Source organism: Rhinolophus hipposideros, assembly GCF_964194185.1.
Source record: "Rhinolophus hipposideros genome assembly, chromosome: 5".
Taxonomy (NCBI): Eukaryota; Metazoa; Chordata; class Mammalia; order Chiroptera; family Rhinolophidae; genus Rhinolophus; species Rhinolophus hipposideros.
The window spans coordinates 34,725,334-34,751,331 of NC_138051.1; the positions used below are offsets into that span (position 1 = coordinate 34,725,334).

General features: G+C 37.1%; 1 pseudogene across 1 annotated transcript; it reads right to left on the reverse strand.

The window, feature by feature from the left end:
- Positions 1-426: 426 nt before the first annotated feature.
- LOC308497864 (ATP synthase subunit g, mitochondrial-like) lies at positions 427-10,827 on the reverse strand (annotated as a pseudogene). The gene is made up of 2 exons: positions 10,691-10,827; positions 427-825 (listed from the first exon to the last, which is right to left on the reverse strand). The product of its transcript is annotated as an ATP synthase subunit g, mitochondrial-like (transcript).
- Positions 10,828-25,998: the final 15,171 nt, after the last annotated feature.

Sequence of the window (25,998 nt, forward strand, 5' to 3'; positions counted from 1 at the left end):
TTCACTTACATAGTCACTTCCGTGTATCTTCTTTTTTGTTTGTTTGTTGGTTTGTTTTTTGATTTTAGCAAAGAGAAACTATCCAACTTTTATTCTTTATACCACTGACAAGACTTAACTTTGGTACATGGTATTACTATTTATCCTACTGTAGCAAGTCCTAGTTTTCTCAAGGCCTTTCCCCCTACTTTTCTGGAAGTTAAATACATTATTTCCAACCTTCAAATGAAAATGTTATCCTCATAAATATTATAACAGGTTGGTATATTCACATATATCCTTTCCAATTTCAGGCTAAGCAAAGACATGCATTTAGAGTTATAGTAACATCATTAAAGCAAAAGACAACCCAACTTAATGTCAAGAGAAAATGTGACCTTCCATGTAGTGTTTGATACAGAAAATATTGATTTTGACACATTTTATTCAAATATCAGTCTGATCACACATGGTCCAAGAACATTCAAGTAATAAACCCAAAAGAAACATGATAACGGTTGGTCTACAAACATTATAGCCAATGATGCCACGCTTGCTCGCCTATGATCTCGTCCACATAAAACCCCATCCACACCTCAGTGGCCACCAAATGGTTCAGCACAGCTTCCTTAACTGTGAGCTGTTTGAAACCACCAGTTTGAGCAGTAATGACTATTTTTTTCAACATCTGAATAACTATAGGGATCTCAGTAGGAGTTGGAGGAACCAGCTCAAACTTGGCATAGTGCCAAAACATGACCAAGCGAGGTTTTGAGTAAGTTACAGTAGTGTTTACCGGTACCGGGGGCCTTCTCTGTGAGGTGACGGACAAACTGGGCCGTGGTTCTAGGATGGAAAGTTCATGGCCTCGAACTGCCGGCTGAATGGTCCATGTACAGAGCTAAGGCATTTCCCAAAAATGTATAGGAGAACAGGAATGCCTGTGTCCATTCAACAGATAAGAAAACAGCCATACTAGAGAAGGGAAGGGACCTGGTGGAGGTCACATATTAATTAGAGACAGCCAAGAACAGACCTGGCCTCCCGTGAAGGCAGCTTTCCTTTGTCCTCTCTTCTTCCTCTTGAAATGGCAAGATCATTTTACAAAAGCTCACAGAATAAGGAAATGTTCAATTTAGTGGAAACTATTGAGATGATCTGGTCACAGAGTAGTAAGTCAAATGCTATGAGGTGAAGAATCTAATTTTTCTCTCTTAATTAAAAGAAAACTGGAAAATCAATTTATTGAACAAATAACCGTCACTATCCCAAACATCCCCAAACACCTTGACTTTCACCAAAACTTTGCAACTTACTATATGCTTAAACAGTATGCTTTAATAAAAAGAAAATGCACTGTATACATCTCTGTCTTAAATAAAAGTAATCGTATTTATTAGAATAAATTTATAAAAATGTTTTACCCCCAAAATGGGCAAAATTATCATGTATGTCTCTTTCTACCAGTAACTTCAATATAAAACATTCTTATTTTAAAATCCATTAGTTTACATTTCTCTACATAAATACTCAGTAAGATAAAGTATGAGCTGAATATGATCCAGTGAGAGTACATCTGAATCACTGATAGGCTGATAAAAACCTTGCAGTGTCATACAGGAAAACAAAGTCACCTTTGATTTAAAAAAAAAAAAATTAAAAGCAGAGGTTGTATATCCACCAGGAAGGTATAAAGAAAATTAAGTCTAGAATATTAATAACTTCATTCAACAAAGAACTAATAGGTTATACCAGAGACCACAGAGGTTCCTTCCTGCATTTCAAGGAGAGACATCAGCAGCTGAACCAATCCATGCCCCACAAAGCATTCTGATGGAAGCTTGATCAGTGACAGTGAGGACAGCTCGCCATTGACACAATTCATGGTCCATGATGAGGCCAGTGGGCTCAAGAGAGGGAGGCATTCACCCCAGAAGCAGTGGGTTAGAGCTTCCAGTTTTTCATCTTAAAAAATCAAAACGTAATTTTACTAATATTTCATACAGTTTGCTAATTTTATCAATATTATCCAATGTTTCACTCTACCTGTAAACAGTTTGTAAAAAAATATGCGCAGCTTAAGAGCGTGTGTACAATTTTTCTCCCCTGATAGCAGTCCATGATCAATAACAGCAAGGATCTGTAGATACCACCTATGAGGGTCCACAGTCATTTAGGACAAATTACACACTGATTTTGACATGTCTCTCCAAATATATTGATCTGTTATGTCTTAAGTACTTCCAAGGGACATACTCACTTTTCAGATGTTTGGTCTCCATCTGGTAGTAACATGCTACTGTATTCTGGGCACCATAATCACAGAAGACATTCAATAGGTGAAGTACGATGTGCCCTTTTGCAAATGCCTAGGACAATTAATCTACAATTAATTTGGACAATTAATCTACTATACCACAAGAGTGAAAAGAAACAGCCAACTGACTTTCTAACTGTTAAATTCACTGCTTTTCAACTGCTCAGGTCACATTCAGTTCCTCAGGTCAGTAGTGGCATGGTGGTCTGCACTAAAATGGGGAGACAAAAAATACATAGGTAAACCAATAAATGAGCACGTCAATTTTCAATAGTGATAAGTGCTACTATGTAGGAAAAAATAGGAAAACGTGACAGGTAGCAATAGGGTTGGGAGAAGGGGCACTTTAGATTCTGTGTTCCAAAAAAGGGGATATATAACAAAGACCTAAAGGAGAAAAAGGAACCATTCCTGCAAAACTCCAGGGCTGAGCGTTCCATGCTGAGGGACAACTTGGGGAAGGTCCTAAGACAGGAAGAGCATATCCTGTTTGAAAATGATAAACAGACCTATGGCCAGATCTAATGAGCATGGAAAGAGAGGGAAGTATGTGGACAGGTTCAGACTGTGAGGTGAGGTGGTTAGATTTCACTGACTGCAAGTGGAAGCTGTTGGAAGATATTAAGTGGAGAAGTGACATGAACTGATTTAGATTCTTAACAAATTGGCTGCTGTGAGGCAAATAGAATTGAGGGGGAAAGAGAAGAAGCAAAGATCAGACAAGAAGCAGCATGATTCTCAGTATTCCAAAGGTGGAATCAACCTGTGTCTATGGATGGGTGAATGGATAAACAAAATGTGGTACATACATACAATGCAATATTATTCAGCCTTATAAAAGAAGGAAATTTGGACACATGCTATAAACTGGATGAACCTTGGAGACATTATGCTAAGTGAAATAACTCAGTCACAAAAGGAAAAATAGGATTCCTTTTATATGAGATAATTAGAGTTCATACAGACAGAAAGTAGGATGGTGGTTGCCAGTGGCTGAGGGAAGCAGAGAAATTATTGTTTAATAAGTACAGTTTTAGTTTATGAAGATGGAAACGTTCTGGAAATGGATGCTGGTGAGGACTGCACAACAATGTGAATGTACTTAATGCCGCTAAACTCTACACTTTTAAAAGATTGAAATGGTAAAGTTTATGTTATTTATATTTACCACAGTAAACAAATTAAGAGGCTAAAATAAAAATTAAAATTAAAAAAGACCAAGCAAGACAAGATGGTAGCTTAGACTAGGGTGGTAGAAGTGGATAGATAAGAGATAAAATTTGGAGCTAGAGCCTAGAGGACTTGTGGATAGATTGGACATGCAATGAAGAGGAAAGGTGAGGAGAAAAGAAGAACTCAAGAATGACTTCAGGTTTTTTACTTGATCAAGTGGTTAGATGGTGGTACCATTGACAGAGCGGAAGAGGTCTTGGGGCTGTAATGGTGGTGAAGAATGGGGTGGGGTAGAAATCTAGAGTCTGATTTGGATATATTAGTTTTGAGATGCCTATTAGAAAACATCCAAGAGCTGGTGTCAAGTTGACAGTCGAATGTTACATGTAGAGGTCAAAGGGAAGGCAACGCTGGAGATACAGATCTGGAAGTCATTAGTCTACGGGCCCTAAGAAGAAAGTGTAGTTAGAGAAGTTGGCCTTGCTATTAATATTATACTTGGCTCAAAAGTCCACTCCATATTATATAATGTAAGGGAGTAGGATAGCTTTGAACATAAAATGAAATAATAAAACAATTTCTCTTTTTGTAGACAAGAGAGTTAAGATGAGAAGAAAAAGTTTTCATGAAGTCCCTAAAGAATTCTCCAATCTCCCCACAGGTGCGTGGTTGTGGTATAAATGTTTATGGCCTTTGACATCTGTTTCACCCACTTCGTATTTTTCAGAACAGCCTTGTAATGATAGCTAATTTTTATTATGTAGATGTTAGCTTTCCAACTCGTATGGAAGATGTCCCAAGTTGGAAAACACATAGTAATTATTTGTATCACCTACTACAATACTGCAATGTCCTGCACATAAAAGATACACAGTAAATATGTCAATTAATGGGCTAATACCTTAGGGAAACCAGTAAGATTATTCTCTAGTAAGGAGAAGAGATTCTTGTCCTGAGGAAAACAGCAGGATAAAATGTGATGTTGACTCATACTTGCAATTATTGACCTTTTTTTTTTTTTTTCAGGAGCGGTGTCCTACTTTTTTGCCTAACTTGCCTAGAAAAAAAATAACAGTCTAAATTATTCAAATGAAATGGCAAATTCAAAAGGTCAATGCACTTCTTCACTCTGAACTGAATATGTCCGGCACAATAGGAGCTTGAAGGTTAGTCATTAGCAAAGATTTGATTCATTTTTTTTTTTAAAGTATCCCTGATTATCAGAACGTGATCTGCGAGAAAACCTCTATGGATCAATGCACTCTGCTACTTCATGTCAAGTCAAGTTCAAAACAGGTCAGCAGCACTCATTGCTCATACTCCACTCAACAAACATTCACCATGGGCCAGGTGCACGTCAGTTCTCAAGTAACTCATAACCATGTTCACAGTCTAGTTTCCTTGAATGCAATGAAAAGATGCAGAGACGTTTTTGGGATCTTAGTGCCTGTGAATGGTACACAGGGCAAAAGCAATGTTTCCTCCAAACCTGAATTTATTAAGTTGGGACCTTTTAAATATTACATGATATAAAATCAATTTGTAAGTCAATAATGTGTTAGTAGATGACTACACGATTTTTCTAGCCTACAGATGAGGATGGTGACCATATTGAAACATCTAGAGAAGGAAGTGGCCCTTCAGAAGGGGAATGGTCAGACTGGAAGGTGGAGAATGGAGAGTCAGAAGCCATGCTCTGGTAGCAGGTGGCCAGCACTGCTCAGGGCTAGAAAGCCAAGTTCAGAGAGTCATCTCGTAGGGTGTCGGTGGTGGGTCTCTTCTCCATGGAGGTGGGTGCCACAGGTTAGCAAGGCCATTGAAATTTGAATCACACAATTAATCTCTTGTGTTCTGATTCCATACATGTCTTTTTCATTATAATTTGGATTCTCATCTAAACTTCTCTTTGCTGGTGAGAAAACAAACCTGTCTGGTCTTCTCATGTTTATAGTTTGTATTTTAATTAAGTAAATTGGCATTTGGGTTTATGTATTGGGCTCACGTACTCTGGGTTCATGCGAGTCTCTTCACAAGGAACAAATCCATCTCAGGGGGTTGAATACATCAAATTTCAGCGGCTGAAAATCTGTGGGCTCTACTTTAAGTTCATCCAGGGAAGTGCCAAATTGTGAGGCTCTTTGGCAAGCAGCCAGCCAACCCCCCCACATGACACCCTTATAGCTGTACTTTTAAGTCCAACAGAACTCCCTGAAAATTTTGGTATGAATAATCTTACCATGACTGTTAGTAATACTTCTTCACTTTGGACACCTTTACTACTCAGTAGGTTATTTAAACTGTTGGGGTTTGATTTTGTTTTGTTTTGTCAAACATGAATGGAGGAAAGTGGTCATAATTTTTGCTTCACCTTGAATTGTTTCCTACCAATCAAGCAGACATTTTATGCCTACACACAGCTCCTTAGGTCCAGGGTCCCAATTGCTACATAAGCCCCTTTAAACTGGGGGAAATCATCACTCTCACTCCAAGAACATGGGAACTAACAGCAGCGAAAATTGGTAATATTCCCCATGCACAAGGTTAAAAACACGAGTAGAATATCTTGATACTATAGCTGGGGGGGGTCATGTAAACATGATACAGCAGAAACAAGCCCTCTATACCTTTAGATTTGTCAGTGAGTTCTTCTAATGAACCTGTCGGATGCTTGTTACTACAAAATAAATGACTTTTGGCTGTTGTTTTTTTTTTTTTTGCCCTGATTAAAAAGAAAGCAAAACTATAATGTTATTCTTGAACAAATTTTAAACGATATCATCATTGTTAATGCCTTTTTTTACAATTCAGTTCATCACTGCAGGCAAATCAGTTTCTCATTCATAAATACTCAGATTGTCAAAACAATGTACAAGCTCGTTTATCATCATGTAATATATCTTAGAAAACAATCATAACATAAAAAAGACTGTGTCTTATGTAAAGGACAGCCTATTTTGAAATATTTTGAATAACCTGATTGGTTATCAGTAATTTGTTGCTATGAGCAACAAAATATTTTATTATTAACCCTTCAGGATTTTAGTAGCATTGTATGCTGGAACTGAATTTCTGAGCTGTTTTGTTTTTTGTCTTGTTTTGTTTTGTTTTGTTGTTTAGTTTGGTACTTTCTGTTTTTCAGGTAGGGCAATTTAACTTTCTTACCTAAACATCTTCCTGTTCAGAATTTTTAAAAAATTTATAACATACACAAATCACACAAGATTATGTAATATTACTTGGTGTATTAGTTAGAATGCCTAGTTGCAAAGAAGAGTAACAAATGCTGGTTGACTTAATCAAAAGAGAATTTACTGACAGTGTATTAGTTCCCAAGGATGGCTGTAACAAAATGCCACAAACTAGGTGGCTTAAAACAACAGAAGTTTATTGTCTCACAGTTCTGAAAGCTGGAAGTCCAAAATCAAGATGTTGGCAGGCCATGCTTCTTCTGAAGGCCCTAGCAAAGAACCCTTCCTTGCCTCTTCCAGCTTCTGGCGGTTCCTGGCAATCCTGGGCATTCCTTAGCTTATAGATGGATCACTCCAATCCTATGGCATTCTCATTCTATGTGTCAATTTTCTTCTCTTCTCACAACATCAGTAATATTGGATTAGGATCCACCTCTAATCCAGCATGACCTTATCTTAACTTGCTTATGTAAAGACCTTGTTTCCAAATAAGGTCATATTCAAAGGTACCAAAGGCTAAGGACCAGCCTGAAAATAGTAAGTCCAGAGGGCTAAGGCACAGGAACATGTTTGTTAGCACGTGTTGATTAGCACATGCTGCAGAGATGTATGATCCACAGTCTTCCATCAGTCACTATGTTGTTTACAAACTCCTCTAAGAGTTGCAAGACTGGGCATCTGAATGGGCAGCCAAGTTTGGGTCACACATGCCCAACACTTGACAGCACTGGAGCAGGAAACAGGAGACTGTTTTCTTCAACTTCTATATTGCGAGGAGACCCCAGATTTAGCACTCCAACAGAGAAGAGGTCAGTCCCCAAAAGGAACCAGATGCTATTGCAAAGGTGGACAGGAGTCTGAGCTGCCAAAAATGAAACTACTCTACATTCCCCATTTTATGGCTGCTTACAAACAATGTATAACCAAAACACACAAGCAAACAAACAAACAAACAAAAACAGATTGCATAACTCTTCAGGGTACACAAGGAATCAGATACACAAATCCAAAACACTTGTCAAAACCTTTGGGCCCAGATGTATTTCAGAATTCAGAATTTTTCAGATTTTAAAAAGATAATATAATGTACATACCATGTATTATATAACAGCCCAGCAGAGTATGCGACAACACCCTGCAATAAAACGCATAAACATTTCTGCAGTGAATTGTTTGAATAGACACACTAAATGATAGAAAAGAACAAAAATAATCCCATGTCAGTTTAGGTCAGGTTTAGGCACTAAATGAGTTTAGATCAGATCAGGTTTTGCTACCAAATGCTATTTTTAAAAACGGGGGGTTTTCAGAACTTTGTGGATTACAGACCTACAGATAAGGGATTGTGGACTGTACTTTTCCCTGACACAGCCTAAGAAGGAAAGGGAAAACCCGGAAAGGGGCAGTTCTCTTCCAATCAGGTCATTTAAAGATATGTTCATGACATACATAGTTCAAATGAAAGTTACATATCTTCACATCAACCACATTTATATCTATAATATTAAAATTTAGAGATCTATAGTTATTTATTTATTGGTCGTGAATTATTGTCATTTTTCCTCAAAATGTAAAGGAAAAAGTAATCTCTTAAGTGATCTTCATCTGCATTATGTAAGAATCCAATTTTACTCTATGAATATGACGATTACATGGAAGAAAGGAGATAAATTATTTATGCCCAATATCAAAATGATTTGATTTTTCTTCGTTCTGCTTTGGTTTTTGATGGTCCATATACTGTCCTGCTCAGAGTATAACAAGACCCAAGTCACAGAGGGGAGAATTACGGTTCCTCTTTCAGAAATAAATTTTAACAAAAAACTACTTTAACATGTGTGAGTTGCTACTGAGAGAAATAAAGAAGACTGAAATAAATGACATATCAGATTAATGGATTAGAAGACCTACTATTGTTCAGATGTCAGTTATCACTAATTTAATCTATAGATTCAATACAACCTTAAGCAAAATTCCAGCAGTGTTTTTGTTTGTTTGTTTGTTTGTTTTTTAGAAATTGATATGTTGATTCTGAAATTTAAATTTATATGGAAATGCAAAGGGTCTGGAATTATAGTCAAGATAATTTTTAAAAAGAAAAAAATTGAAGGACTATTCTACCTGATTTCAAGACAGTATAGAGCTCCAGTAATCAAGTCAACTATAATTTAATATATATATAGTCATGGGATGTGGAGTACAGCATAAGGAATAGTCAATGGAATTGTAACAGCTGTATACGATGTCAGATGAGTAGATTGGGGGAAGGAGGGTTACCACTTGGTGTGTGTGTGTGGCGGGGGGTAAATGTCTAACTATTACATTATTTTGTACACCTGAAACTAATTTTAAAAAAAGAAAAGACATACGAAGAATGGAACCGTCTTGAATGTCCAGAAATAGACCTACACATATATGTCAATTGATTTTTGACAATTACTGTACAACACAGTTATTTAAAAAACTTGGTTTTGGAACAACTATACGTTTACAAGAAGAAAGAAAATTCAGAACTCTACCTAACACCATATGCAAAAATTGACTCAATATGAATCAGAGACCTAAACATAAAATATAATATTATAAAATTACTTTTAAAAGTAGAAGAAAAAAATTGTGTGACCTGGCAAAGATTTCTTATATAAGACACAAAAAGTATGAATCATGGAAGAGAGAAAATACAAAGTGGACGTCATCAAAATTAAAAACCTCTGTTCTTTGAAAGACACCACTAAGACAAGCCACAGACTAGGAGAACATATTTGCAAAATATACAAAGATCTGATAAAGACTTGTATCCAGAATATATATATAAAAACTCTTGCAACTCAATAATAAGACAAGCTATCTATTTTTAAAAACTAAGCAAAAGATTTGAACAGACACTTCACAAAAGAAGATATACAAATGGCCAATAAGCACAAAAAATATACATTCAACGTCATTAGTCATCAGGGAAATGCAAATTAAAACCACAAAATATAAACTCTCATCAGAACAGCACAAATTTTATTTTAAAGACTGACAATATCAAGGTTTGGTGAGAACCATTTTGGCACAGTTGAGCAATTTCTTAAAATGTTAAACATGCACTTACCCTATGACCCAACAATTCCACCCTTGGGTTTTTATCCAAGAGAAATGAAAACATGTCAACACAAAGACTTGTACAGTCATGTGTTGCTTAACAACAAGAATACATCCTGAGAACTGTGTCATTGTGCAAACACCATAGAGTTCACAAACCGACGTGAACCAATACAAACCTTACAGCTACTGCACAGCTATATGGCACAGTGTATTGCTCCAAGGCTACAAACCTCTAAAACATGTTACTGTCCTGAAGATTGTAGGCAATTGTAACACAGTGGTATTTGTGTGTCTAAATACAGAACATGGACAGTAAGAATACAGTATAAAATAAAAAATGGTCCACCTGCATAGGGCACTTACCATGAATGAGCTTGCAGGACGGGAATTGCACTGGGTGAGTCAGTGAGTGAGTGGTGAGTGAATGTGAAGGCCGAGGACATACTGTCCACTACTGTACACTTTATAAACAGTGCCCCACAAGCCCTCCCCCTGCTTTCTTCTGACAAGGTCAGAAATAGAACATCGAAGCTGTCAATGCTGCTCCATGATCAGGGATGTGGGCTGGATTGATTGGAAATATCGAGGAGAAACTGGCTGGCTGAGGCCTAGATCACCGTAATGGTGATGTAGGAGGGAGTGAAAGGTGGCCTGAGGATCAGTAGGAATAAGCAGCAAAGATGGAGAGTGAAACGAACATAGAGGATTATCATGGCAATGTGGTTTGGGCTACTGCATGATGGAGCAGAAGTCCGATTAAGGAACTTGGTGGTATTCAAAAAAAAAAAAAAAAAAAGAGGGTTTTTAACACAGAGAGGGTATAAAACTGAGGACCGAATATTTGATTTTGGAAATTGGTGTTTGGTTCCATTGACCTCTCTGGCACAAAGGGCTCTGTCTGCCATTGAATTGATGAAAGTAATAAAACTTATCTATGCTTTACATCATTACTGCCTGAAAATCTTTCCAAAGTACGGGACAGGCTGGCTCCACACGAGCACAGAAAGCTCCTACTGAAGTGACGGTGGCCCTTAATACTTGGTAAGGGAGCTCCTGTGGACCTGTGTCCTTGTACCGCATCTTAGGCCCTCAACAAAGAATTTACAGCAAGGTACTGCAAAGCCCATCAAGCCAGCTCTGGGAGGGCTGTAGTGCCCTCTGAATACGCAGCACTGTGGGGACAGGCTCCTCTGTGCTGAAACAGGCCCGTGCCTGACTGGCCGGGATGGAATCCGTGCACTCAAACCTGAGGTGCTGTGAGCGACAGGGAAGCTACCGCCAAGCCCCACAAGATATTCAGAAGGAATATCTTTTTCTCTGACAAGAACCACATCTCCTTCCATTTCTTACAGGAAATTCAGCTCCATTATAATCGCATGGGACCACCATCCTATATGTGGTCCTTTGTTTATGGAAATGTCCTTATGTGGTTCATGACTGTACACAAATATTTATAGGAACTTTATCCACAATAGCTAAAAGCTGGAAACAACCCAAGTGTCCATCAACAAGTGAATGGATAAACAGATTGTTGTATATTCATAGATCAGCAATAAAAAAAGAATGTACTTTGAATGTTTGGTAGAATTCACTAATGAAGCCATCTGGTCCTGGACTTTGGCTTTAGGGGAGGTTTTGGATGATTGTTTCAATTTCCCTGCTGTTTATCGGTCTATTTAGATTTTCCAGGTCTTTCTGATTCAATCTAGGAAGGTTATGTATTTCTAAAAACTTGTCCATTTCTTCTAGGTTATTGAATTTGGTGGCATATAGTCCTTCATAGTATTCATATATGATCCTTTTTATTTCTGTAGTATCCATCATAATTTCTCCTCTTTCATTTGTTTTTATTTGTGTCTTTTCTCTTTTTTCCTTGGTGGGTCTAGCCAGGGGTTTGTCAATTTATTTATCTTTTCAAAGAGCTAGCTTTTTGTTGAAAAAATAGAAAAAACATTAATTTTTTTCTGTTGTCTTTTTTTCTTTATTTCATTTAATTCTGCTCTAATTTTTATTATTTCTTTCCTTCTGCTGACTTTGAGTTTCATTTGTTCTTTTTTTAATTCTTTAAGATGTAATATTAGGTTGTTTTCTGAAAACATTTATCCATAAAGATATATGTACCCCTATGTTCACTGCAGCATTATTCATGGTGTCCAAGACAAGGAAAGAACCAAAATGTCCTTCAATAAATGATTGGATAAAGAAGATGTGGTACATGTATACAGTGAAATATTATTCAACCATAAAAAAGATGAGAGGCAGCCGGATGGCTCAGATGGTTAGAGCGCAAGCTCTTAGCAACAAGGTTGCCAGTACAATTCCCACATTGGATGGTGGGCTGCGTCCCCTGCAACTAAAGATTGAAATGGCAACTGGACTTGGAGCTGAGCTGCGCCCTCCACAACTAGATTGAAGGACAACGGTTTGGAGTTGATGTGCTCTGGAGAAACACACTGTCCCCCAATAACCCCCAATAAAATTTATTTTAAAAAAATAGAAAAGATGAAATACTGTCATTTGTGACAATATGGATGGATCTTAAGATTACTATGCTAAGCGAAATAAGTCAGAAAAAGTCGAGAACTTCACTCATATTTGAGATATAAAACTGAAAGCAACAAACGAAAAAGACAAACAAAGAAATAAAACTCATAGACACAGACAACAGTTTAGTGGTTACCAGAGAGTAAGAGGGTGGGGGAGGGGTGAATGGTAGAAGAGCATAAAGGAGGTCAAATATATGATGATGGAAGGAGATTTGACTTTCGGTGGTGAGTGGACAATGTAATATATAAATGATGTATTGTAGAAATATACATTTGAACCCTATATTATTTTATCAACCAATGTCACCTCAATAAATTTAATAAAAATTTAAAAGAAGAAGAGGGAAGTTTGGACACAGGGGAGAATACCACGTGAAGATGGTGGTAGAGTTTGGAGTGATGTACCTACAAGCTAAGGAATACCAAGGATTGCTGCCAACCACCAGAAGCTAGAAGAGGCAAGGAAGGACCCTCCCCTAGAGTCTTCGGAGGGAGTGTAGCCCTGCTGACTCCTTGACATTGGATTTCTAGCCTCAAGAACTGTGAGAGAATACACTTCAGTAGTTTTATGCAAAAAAAAATGTACTATTGATACATGCAACATCATGGATGAATCTGAAAAATGTAATACTTAGTGAAAGACGCCAGACTCAAAAGAATATGAAACCATCCACATGAAACTCTAGAAAAGATTAATCTTTGGGACAGGAGCAGATTAATAGTTTCCTGAGGCTGATGGGGGCAGGGAGATAGATTGGGAAGGGGCACAAAGGACCCTTTTGGGGTGATACAAATGTTCTGTATTTTGATTGTGTTTACTTGAAGTGTCCATTGCTCAGAATTCATTGAATTTTGCACTTAAAATGAATTCATTTTTATTGTATGTAAATGACACCTCCCTAGTGTTGATTTTTAAAACAGCTTTAATAACTCTGGTCACTGACACTTTAATATTCCAGGGCAAGGCGAGACGAGGTCTCTTCTTAACAACGCTCTTATAAGTCCATCTCTGAGGTCAGTGTGCTTCGGATCAACAGCAAATCAGCATTTAAAATAATAATAGAGAGATTTAGTGACTCATTCCTTCATGTATTCAGTCATTCAGCCATTCGTTCATTGAGTTAATAAACATTATAGAACACTTACAATGTGCCATGTGCTGGACACTGGGGATACAAAGAAGAATAAAAACACCCTACTCTTGAAGAACTCAGTTATCATAAAGGAAAGAAGCAAGTAAACAAATACTTAAAATAGCCTGTGGATGGTGCCTCCCCATAGAGATTTATTCAAAGTAGCAGGGAGAAGAGAGTGGCTGCTTATGATGAGGCATTGCTCGGTGATAGTGGCATTCGGGCTTGAGCCTCTAGAATAAGCAGCCTTTCTCTAGAAGGATTGGTGGCAAGGATTAGGGAACAGAGATTGATATTTCCTAGGCAAAGAGAATAACATATCCAAAGACATGGAAGTGTGAAAAAAAATAGCATGTTTCTGACAATATTGGCGATCCAGGGTAATTGGTGATTGGTTGCCTAGGGTTATTGGGGAGGGCAGAGGAAAAGCCTAGAAGAAAATACAGGGCCAGATAATAAATAGCCTTGTGAACCATGGCAGAAATTTAGATGTTAGCCTATGGGAAATACAAAGCCAATTGAAAGTTTTTAAGGGGTGGCCGGTGAGCTCAGTTGGTTAGAGCGTGGGGCTCTTAACCGCAAGATCACCGGTTTGATCCCCACATGGGCCACTGTGAGCTGCGCCTTCCACATCTAGATTGAAACAACTACTTGACTTGGAGCTGATGGATTGCGGAAAAACACACTTAAAATAAATAAAAGTTTTAAAAAACAATTTAAGCAAAGAAATAGTAATAATACTATTTGTGTTTGTAAACAGGGCATTAATAACCATATTCCTGGGGGTGGAATTTATTAATATGAAAAGGGAGACCAATCAGGTGGCTTGCCTGAGTTAAGGCAAAGGTGGTAGAACAAGAAAAAAAGGAGTGGCTTCCAAAGATATTTGAAAAGGATAATGAACTGAAATAGTAGCTGAGGAAATGTGAAAACTCAATCACTACTATACACCAGTAAGTGTGGAGGAGAGTATGAGAGGGAAAATGACATTTAAAAATTTAGCTTATTTATATATGCTTCTCCTTTTTATATAAATGGATTTGGGAGTGCCTTGCAGGGGTAGGAACATTGCAATGGGCTAAATAAATAAAATAAATGGGGGAATGCAGGTGAAGAGAAATAAGTTGAAGTCAAGATTAAAAGTAGCACTCAAAATGCACACTGTATGATTTATTTCATTCCTTGATATGAGACAGGTTTGGCTTGGAATTTCTTTCTTTCTTTCTTTCTTTCTTTTTTTTTACTGTTTCTAAATCTGCATTTATTCTTGATAAAGTGGGAGTGTTTAAGAGGTTACCAGAAAGAAAATCTTTCTAGAGAGTTATTCAAGGCATTCTAAGAAGAGGATACAAATCCTAAGAAAGTTGTGTGGGAGATAAAGAAAAAAATAGAGGCTCTGTACTTTTTACTTTAATCACTTAAAGATTATGAGCTAATATATATAATTCACAAAATTAATCTGAAAATATAATATATGATATGATATAAATATTACATATGTGTAGTCTGCTTGTTATGCCACTAGGAAACAGGTGTACAAAGAAAATATTGGCAAACTGGTACATTTGCTCTTTCAACTATATTCACAAAAGCAAACAGAACTGAAATACATTGAAAAGACTTTAAAAATATGGCTTGGAGTTTCTTAATGACCAGAGCACAAAGACAATCTCAGTGAAGATCCACAACGCCCAAAAGGTAAAAGTAAGAAAACTGTGAGAAAAATCCAGCTTTCCCTGGCGCTGAGAATGGAAAGAAATGTCTCCTGTATAAAAGGGTCAGTGTTTAATACATGGCAATGTGGAAGAGCCATTGTCACAAGTGGGCAAATGAAAATATACATCCAGAATTCAAGAGAGAGGTTGAGCTCGGCAGCCCACACTTGGGAATCATGGCCAATAGGTGTTGTGTGTGTTCATCAGATATTTTCATTGTTACCTCATACACCACCCCAAGATGTTTATTAGCAGTGGGAAGAATGTGTTCTGTTAACAGTGGGAATATTAAAGATTACTGATAAAAGACTATGTCATTTCATTCTGTTTTTCAAAAGGAACTTCAGACGATTCTAAAACCTCCATTTGCACGGTGAGATTCTCTGTATCAGAGTGGTCCCACTGTTAGCACCACTTCTGTACTTAAAATTGTCCAAGTCCATCTAAAACCAACAGCAAAGGTATATTCTAGTCCCTGTTGTGTGGAACCATCACTGAGAATACTCGTGTCACCACTTCCTCTAATGCTGTGCATGTGTCAAGTTAAATCAGTCCTGAACTAAGGATTTCAGAATAAAAGGGCAATATTCAGCCACGACCCAAACTTATTTTTTTAAGACGACTAACGCTCACCATATGCTATTCTATGTTTCCTTTAAAAGTAAGATAAACTTTCAGATTTTCTCTCTTGCTGACTTAGAGAAAGTAAATGTATGCAGGTGATTTAAAGTCTTGACTAACTCCATTCTCATTTTGAACAGCTATCAGCGTCACACACAAAATCAAAGTATGGACTTGGAGAATCCATATGCGTTTGAAAGACATTTAGGGGAATTCATTACTGCTGTTTAACTTTTTAAGCACATCCTGATGGCATCTGCCTACAATTCCCTAGAAACCACTGGATTCAAATCTTTATCAGTTTCAAATATAATATCTCTGAAACCATCTGGTCCTTAGCTGTTCAGGGGCTACAGTGAAGCAAAACCCTTCTAGTAGCTCTATATATCTTTTGATTAGCTAAAGTGTTTTTCTCTTTACCGTTAGAACATATCAAAACTTCCACATTATTTTAGGCATTCTTGACTCTATGAAAACAATACTTTGAAATATGTCCGCCATGATTTACACTGGATTTGCACTTACAATTAAAACACATAACAATAATATACATTTAGCAGTGTGTCTTTATGCTGTAACACTACTGTTATGCCATCCTGAAGTGAATAGAAATTCAATTTCCCTGTCACCCAGTAATGAGTTTCGAGGTCAACAAAATTGAAAGGAAAATGTTGGCGTTCATTGTCATCTGAGCTTACCATACCCTTTCTTTTTTAAAGCAAAAATATGATATTAATAAACAGTTATACAGGCACAGTAAGGAAAAATGAATTTCAAAGAACAGCTGTTGTGAGTGTTGTATTTTACTTTCTGGTTCAGTACATTTTTATCTTGAGTAATAGCTTAGAAGATTAACCAGCGATTCCTTTCATAAACTTGAACACGTACCTCACAGTAGAAAACAAATTGGCATTTGGAGTTCCTGGATAAAGTGCTATTCAAAGTGGCTCCATAGTCATTAAAACATAGTTCATTTTGTGAATGGCATCAGCAAAAAATCTTTCTCGTGTAAAGAAAGCAGTAGGAAGAAACTTTAAGTCAAAGGCAAGTTCTTCTGGTCCCTCATCCACAATGTTTATCCCAGTGGGATATGATACAGTCTGTGCAATTGCTGTGTTTCACAATAATTATAAAGAGAAATAACATGTGGTATGAATAGAACATGTAACAAAGAACAGCAGTAGATGATAAAATAAACCACTGGTTATGTCAAAACTAATAACTTATTTACTCATGCAGAGTCAATGAGTTAAGAGGTCAGATGAGCCCCGTTGTTTAAGCCTTCCTAATAGTACACGTGGCTTTTCTAGTTCATCATTTTCAACGGTTCCTTTAGAACCATTTTAAGGATTATGTGAAATTGACTGGATTTCATTAACGGCTCATGTAAGAACATGTGCTCATATCTTTGAAAGGAAGGTCCAAGATAGTCAATGTAAGAATTTGCCTTTTTGCAGCTTCTGGCAAGAGGTGGAGCATTGTCAGACCTCTTGTCATAAATACAGCATTCACTATCAAAGAAAACAGCATCCATCTTTTTTAGGAATAAAGTAATTGTACAGTATGTCACCCAAAGCATCTTTAAAATGTTATGTATCATGGTGTACTTAAACAAAAACCATGCAGTTCTCATTGATCTTCCCATTTTACTTTGATTTAAAATGCAGATCTTTTCTTCCTATTGAAATCTTTGCATTTTTATGCATAAATATATAGGGGGAAATCCATTTCAGACATATGTAGTCTCATAAATGATGTTTAGTAGTTGAAACAGTATGCACTTATGTCATGGATTGAACATCCTCCTTTATTAGAATGCTATTTATTGCCACCAGCTGCACTGCTTAGCTAAGAAAGTTCTTGACACCAGGGATTGCTTTTCAGCACCACTGCTTCCGGCTGCGAACAGGAGCTGCTATTTCCAAATGAAGCCACCCCTCTGATGCTCTTCCTTCTGCTACACAGACACCTCTTGTCATTGTGATGCTGGAGAATTGATGGGGGATGGGGCCGCACCCCACTCATGCTCTACAATCTCCCAGGCTGTAAATCTCCCATGGCTTTGAGATTTCTCACTGAATAACACTGGCCTGAGTGCTGTCAAAAGCATTTGGGGAATCTACTCCACAGTAATGGATTTTTCAAAATGAAGATGTGAATTTAGCTTGTGATCAAAGGATGCTTCAGAGTCATGGGCGTGCATTTCAGAAAAGAAGTGTGGTGCATATCACGGTAGACGTTGGTCTCTCTTTTACTACACTTTACAGCAGGGAAAACTAGACAAAGGTAATTACTCTTCTTCTGTTAAAGACTATTATTACACTTGCATGAACAGTTCACCCTGCTGTTATTTTCTCTGCTGCCTGCACCGATGACATCTAGACCATCCAAGCAGGGAAGTTATAGGGGCGTCTCAGCTCATTTCCAACTGCACAGTAAGTCCACTTTGAAAGGTAATCTTCCAAACCACAAACGTGTATGCCAACACGCCAGCACGTTCCATTATTTGTTGACAGGATCTGTGTCCATGTCTTCTGCACGCCAGTTTGAACACTGGCTCCTTTTTTAATTCCTCCACACATAATTGGGCTCCCAGAGCCCACCGAGCTAAGTAGCAGACAGTGACAGGAGGAGACCTCCCGCTGTTAACATGGAAATGGAATTTTCTTGCTCTCCTCTAGAAAGGACATTCCCTCTAGGTCAAGGTTGAGGCTTTCTGCAGTGTGAGGAGGGCGAGCTTACGCAGAAGATACCCTAACCTGTGATCCTGGAGAACTCTCTTGAAGTGGTGTCAGGCCCTCAAGCTTTTCTAAGCAGCAAATATTTCCTCTTGACTAAACAAGAGGAAAAGCAGAAAATTGATTTCTAGACACGACCTTTAAGATACAGACTGAAAATTAGAACTTCAGGGCATTCTTTGCCCCAACCAAAAGCTCAGGCAAAAACAGACTCTGAGTGGTCTTCATTTCAGGCTTAGAAATGCAGCTCTTCAACCTGTGGTCCCCTTTGAAATAAAGCCACTGCTCCCCTCCTTGGATTTTGCTTCTCATTCAATAAGGGATTGGGTTAAAACAATACAGTCATGTGGCCATTATTTACAATAACGTTCATCAGAGGTTCACCAACCATTCATCAGGCAAACATCTGCATCATGACAGGGCAGAAACCAGAGCACAAATTGTCACCTCTTGTTTTCCTGGTGCCATCCACTGGCTCAAAGATGCTGACAGAGATGGGTGCCTGACACCCAACTTGTTTTTTTGTTTTGTTTTGTTTCCTATTGGGCCAATCTCTAATGTCAGATTGGGTAGAAAGAGCACAAAGAATAATGTGGATTCAGAACACGCCATGGCAGAGCGAAATGCTGAACTTAAAAGAGGCCAGGTGTTTCTGTCTGTATATATGTCCATGTTGGCAATACGAGCCTGGGAAGAGTCACCTTCCAGACTTCAGAGACTCTGAACCTCCTACATGTTCACCATCTAGGAAAGAAAGAAGAGGAGAAAGAAAGAAGAGGAGTGATGGGGTTTGGGTAGAATTACTTATTTTTTCTGAAAAGTACATTAATTAAAAACTAAAGGAACTCATCTTAGGTCACTTCAAAAAGTGCCCCAAGTGTATGAGCTCTTTAATGAAGTTAAAAATAGATAAAATATTTTAAACAATTAAAGAATGAGGATCAAGTTTTCTGTTTGTTTGTTTGTTTTTGTTTTTATAAGGTCAGGGGGGAGGTTACCAGGAAGAGGCAAACCACACTGACACTAGAAATGGAATCTCAAAATGTAAGTTGAGTACATGACTTGCGGAAGTCAGAAGAAATGTGGTTACTGTCTTCTTTCAAAAAAATATTTTATCTGAAATGTCATGTAGCTGAATGTGACCAATTCATTTAATATTCACTGGTGATATTAGCAACATACATTTTGGGTAGAAAAAAATATGGAAATTAAAAAATGTTCAAAAAGAATTTTGAGCCTGTTTTCTTCTGTTTTGTGGCAGTGATTTGAATTCATTCTGTAATATGTATTCAGAAAACATTGTGTGCCTACTATGAGTCAGATATTGTACTAGGTGCCATAGATCTTTAAATTCTGAATTTCTAGGATATTACCTTCAGCTGTCACTCTGATACTATACAACAAATTTTTGAGGAGCCTATTGAACCAATTATAGGAAAGTCTATCCTCATTTTCTTCATGTTGTAAGCTGCCTTCTAGAGGGTGTCTACAATTTATATAACTTCTCCTAAACTTCTTCAACCTATTTCGTCTTTTTTATTATCTGTAATAAATTTCCTTACTTTAAAGTTCCCAAGTAAGTTTGATGTAGGAATTATAGAAATTAAATAATTGGAGTTACCAGAGGGTTGTTAGTTTTCCCAGCTTTATCAAAGAAAGAATATTTAACAAATAACTAAAGCTAATTTTCACCTCAGGAAAATAAATCAATTAATTGATATTCTAATATCCTGCCAGAAATTCTTCATTTATTATATCAGATCGGCAGAATAAACATCACTAGATGGCACTAATAATTAGCATTCATCTCAAATGAACCCAGTAGAATTAAGTGACTTGATCTACAAGATTTTGTCTAGTTGCAAGATGGTAAAATAAACAATTTCAGCAACTATACCAAATGCAATAACAGAACAAAGTCAACTTAAAGTATGTGCAACCATAGCCAGACTATCTAAGCTGCAATTCTGTTTGCTGTTTAGTAACCTTGTGACCTTGGACAAGTTGCACAACTTCTCAACACCTCATCTGTAAAGTAGGTATAGTAGCCTATATCTACTGCATATGAGGTCTGCCAATTAAGTTTGAAAACTCATCCTAGAAAAAATGCTACAAACCTCATTGCTGAATATCATTACTGTCAACTTCGAAGTACTCCCCTTGGGAAGGTATGCACCGACGCCATCACCTAGTCCATCCTTCAAAGCAATTTTGGAACTCTCTTTCTGGAATGGCTATCAGAGCTATCGTCGTATTACCTTTGATGTCCTGAATGTCATCAAAATATCTTTCAATATTTCCTTTATCTTTAGGTAAAGAAAGAAGTCATTGGGGGCCAGATCAGGTGAGTAGGGAGGGTGTTCCAATACAGTTATTTCTTTAGCTAAAAACTCCCTCACAGACAGTGCTGTGTGAGCTGGTGCATTGTCATGATGCAAGAGCCATGAATTGTTGGCGAAAAGTTCAGGTGTCTAACTTTTTCATGCAGCCTTTTCAGTACTTCCAAATAGTAAACTTGGTTAACTATTTGTCCAGTTGGTATAAATTCATTATGAATAATTCTACTGATATATATAAAAAAAAGGTTAGCAACATTGGTGCAACAAGTTCGTGAACTTAATTGTCACACCACATAGCATTGTCCTGAGGAATAAATTGTTTTATATGTGCTAAACACACAATAACTGTTAGGTATGTTTATTATGATGTCAAAAATATGATGAATATACATAGAAGAATTTGCAGCTATCTTTTGCTTAGCAATGGCATAAAATGTACTCTACACCTCTATACCATTATTTAATGTGGAAACTTAGCTTTCCTGGGTAGATTAATCTCTTTTCTCCAAATGTTACCCTCATGTTTCATTTCACTGCTTACTAAGACCAAATACATGCTTTCTCCCCCACTTAAAGCACTCCTAAAACCCCTCCTCTCCCATAGAACATAGCCTGACTTGTATAAGTAAGATGATAAATCTCTCTCCCCTTCAGTTTCAACAAGCTACTTACACAACACAAACATAAAGCACACCAAAGCTTGTAAGTCAATGTTTACATTACATCCTAAGTGAATGTTTTTTGCAATGTGCACAGTTTAAAATGTAGGCTTCTTGCCAGAGCACGAGTTTTGTCTGCTTAATTTGTATCCCAAGCTCATACTTGACCATAGTTGGGGGTGGGGGTACTGTGTACTTTCCTGAAGGTGGATTCTTCATGATCCTGAAGTCTCAAATAGTACTTTTTACTTTCTAAAGCAGACACCAATACAGGTAATTCAGTTCTGATGGGGAGACTCAAAATTGTCGTTCTCGAATATTTTGTACTGCGTATCAACCAAAAAGTGAGGTTTGGGGGGAAGAAGACCAGAGAGTTGTCTCATCCTTCACATCTCAAGAAGTAAGCCTGACAACAACCAGGAGGCAGATCTCAGGAGAAAGAGGACAGCCATGTGAGGGACATCTTCAGTCAATCGCCAGGCCACAGCACCCTTTAAAACAGCCGTCATCTGGGTTAAAAGAACATCAGGTTTCATAAAGGGGAAGAGAAGTTGTGGCAGGTCCACCTAAGAATTGTGTATGTGAGAAAAAGCTTTCCCTTGGGAAGAGAGCCTTCATCTGACTATGACCCTAAATTATATAAATTATACCATCCAGGCTGAGCACTCTGTTTTGCCACACTCCAGGACAATTCTGAGTCTGTCCATCAGGACTGAATTACTTGTATTGGTGTCTGCTGCAGAAAGTTAAAAGGGCTATTTGAGACCTCAAAACCATAAAGAATCCACCTTAAGGAAAGCATACACAAGTAACATCATCTTAGAGGATGCTTTCCAACTTTGGCTACACATTGGAATCACCAAGATAGCTTTATAAATACTAATGCCACCTCCCACCCCAGAGGTCTGGTATAGGGTGTGGCCTGGACATCAGAATTTAAAGCTCCCCTCATGGTTCTAAAGTATAGTTGAGAAACACTAATCTATATAGTAAATAATTTTAGCACCAATCAACAGAGGCAGTAAGAATGTGCAGTGTCCTAAGCATTTCCATAACTTGGCTCTAGAGGTGAATTGACACTACATTAAAACAATAGGTCCTGGCACTGGCCCCTCAAGCCAATTTATAGATATTTATTGAGAATTTACCGTGTGCAAAATTGTAGGTCAATTCTTAAAAAAGATCAGGTGGTATTTTCATAAAGCATCACATCCGTTCTCAGAAAGTACTTTCCTTACCCTCTCCTATAACTTGTTGTCTTAATTCTTCTTCTCAGGGGGAGGCTAGCTAATTATTACTATGACAACTTTTCTCAATCCTAAGAAGGTTAAATAAAAATAAGTAGCTTTTACAGGCTGTGATTACTTGTTTGAAATTGTCAGAAATAAGGGAGAGGATATGGATATATAAACGCATTTTTTCTATGTTTCCTAATAAAACAAAACTATGAAGAAGTCAACAGGTCACAAGCATCTCAATGGACTGACTACACATACTCAGCCACCTGGTTTACTACTAGGAGCTGCAGCCTGACAAAAAGAGAAGGGATAGTGGGTAGAAAGGAAGAAAATTAAACTACAACAAGAGCAGAGGCACTAAAAGAGGACAAAGTGGAGAGTAGAGAACAGTGAAAGAGCAAAGTGGATCACTACTTTGCACAGGAAGTCTGCATTGCCTCAAGGTCATTGGTGACAGCAAAAGGCATCTCCCAGCTAATCCATTTAAAATGGAACCATAATATGATAGTAAATGGTTCAAAAGTATTTGTTTGAAACTATTTTTAATGCAAGTTAAAATTATGGAAGCAAATGTATTTTATAAATAACGAAATATATTTTATAATTCAATACATTACTTCTTAGACTCAAGAGGAGTGAATCAAGTATTGAATTTTGATGTATTGAAAGTAATTTTCCCAACAACATTGTAAGACAGCATAATACATCCACCTTTTCACATTTTACTTCAGAAGCACAATACTATCTTGGAAAATATTTGAGGTTATTCCAACTGGTATTTCCAAAGGTCTCAATAAATCCTTTATATTAACATTTTCTGTTTAGTATCTTCCTCCTTCTTGATTTCTCTTCTGTAGTTATTAATTGCACTCTACCAGATTTTTGTATGTTAAATAGTGACTTAAAATGTCATTGATACAGTTCACCAATATTACTTTCATTGATTTCATAAAATTCTACAACTTTTGAAAGCTATGTGATTTTTCTTTGCAATTGATTTGTATTATATTGTATCATATTATTGGCTTTTCATAATTTTTCATAGACTGACCAGGGTATTAAGGTCATATAGGATGGGCCCATATGAAAGTTCTGCAGAGCCAGGAAAGATAGTTGAATGGGGACTAATTGTATAAGTGGTAGTTCAGTAATGGAGGTTTCTATGTAACAACCACTTTTTCCTAAACTGCCTGATAACTTCAGAACTTGGACATAAATAATAAAATGATAAAGTTCTCATGCATAAAAACCATGTTTCAAGGTGAATCCAGATATTTTGCCTCCTTACTCCTTTATCTCCCACACCTAGGATAGTTACTGGCTACCTTGGGAGGTAAGAATCTCTTGTAAAATCAGAAGTAACTCCCATTATATTCTTCCACAGATGAATGTTGAAGTAATAGAAGTAAGTCATTTTATAGGAAATTATCTAATAGATACCCAAAAATTAATTTCTAAAGGGGCACCATTCCAAGAGCTAAAAAGGTATACTCATGATTGAATGTATGTTATAGAAGTTATTAATAACCAGAATTATAAATAGCTGGGTATAAAAGTAATTACTAGTGCCTGCATGATTAAATAACTTTAAATCCACCACTGAAATGGCTCTTCTTACTCAGTAGAAGTTATCTTACATGAGTTAAGAAAGTTCAATGAAAGGTCATAAACACCATGGAAGCTGGACATGGAAACATCCAAGAGAAGCCTGCTGCTTACATCATTGGAAACTCCTATTCCTATTAGCAGAAACACATCATTTGCTGCAATGAAGGCATGTGCCCTATACATTGTTTGCTATCATATTTAACTGGAACATTCTTCTTAGTAAAGGAACAGAGAGAAGGAAACCTATCTCATTGCCCTCCCCTAAACTGACTCTTCTCATTTTTTTAGCTATAAACTCCACATAGTTAAATGTACATATATGAATAAACAGGGTAAACAATCAAAATGTTCTGAGTTTGTTGCATCAAAGTCTGATGTTGAATCTCAGAATATAAAGAAATTTCAAGTAACTTCATATCAATTAACAAAATAGAGAGCAATATAGAATAAATCTAAAAACCTCAGACTAAGTGGCAGATATCAGGCAGGATTTGCTAAAGGTGACTCACCTGCTCAAAGCACCTCTGCTTAAAAACAAAATAACATAAACAGACCAACTATCACAGTAAAACTTACAACTTAGCAGCAGAGAAAAAAAGTCAAGAAATCAATAGGCAGAGAATTACTGATTACCAAAGTATTGTTTTAATAAAAGGAACAATAAACATTGAAGAAAACATGAGAAAGAGAAGAAAATTTCTGCAACTTTCTTCATATCTCCACAGCAAGCAGTCAAGCAAAGAAAGTCCCTTTCAAGCTGAGACTTTGCAATATTCCTTTCCATCATGGAATCCCGAGTCAAGTTTCTAGCCTCAAGAACCAGAAATAAGTGGCAATGTGGTCAATTTGTGCAGTCAGCCAATGCAGAGACCAGTCAACGCTGAAGAAAAATCATCCTGGGAAGCTTATTATGCCCAATTTAAAATAATAAGCCAAATGAACCAACGGACTGAGGAACAGAAAGTACTATTTCTTACTGCTTGTCTAAAGGGAATGGCTCTTATTGTGCTAAGCAATTTGTCAGAAAAAAGACAGAAAGAGCTCTCTAGTTTTATTAGCACATTAACCAGACTTTTTATAGTTGGACACAAGGCAAGATTGGTCAGAGTGAAATTCAAGAATTCCATTAGAAAAAGTGGTTAGTCGCTAACCAGACTGACTCAAGATACTGAATAATGATTGCATCGAATCTATCCAGATGTCCCAAGGACCTAAATAGTATCTGGACTCCATTTTCTGAAGTATTTTATAAGTCACCAATTGGAAATAAGTTACACTATTTTTGTTTTAAATCTAATATTATAAGCACTCTCTAAAAGGCTTATGATTTACTAATCTTCCTGATAAATCTTGGGATAAAACATTGCTGAAAGTAAAATGAATATAAAATAGTAACATTAGAGATGTTAAAGATTTATGCTAATGCAAATGTTGGCCAAAATCAATCTGTTTCAATGGTTCTTAAACTTTCACCACCAGAAGCATCATCTGGGGAGGCTTGCTAAAAATACAGGTTCTCGTGCCCCATCTTTGAAGATTTTGTTTGATTCAATAGATCTGCGATGAGGCCTAGAAATCGCTATAATTAATAATCTTAGGTAATTCTGGTACACGTCAAAGTTTGAGAGCAACACTTGTCTTTTAATGACAGTTG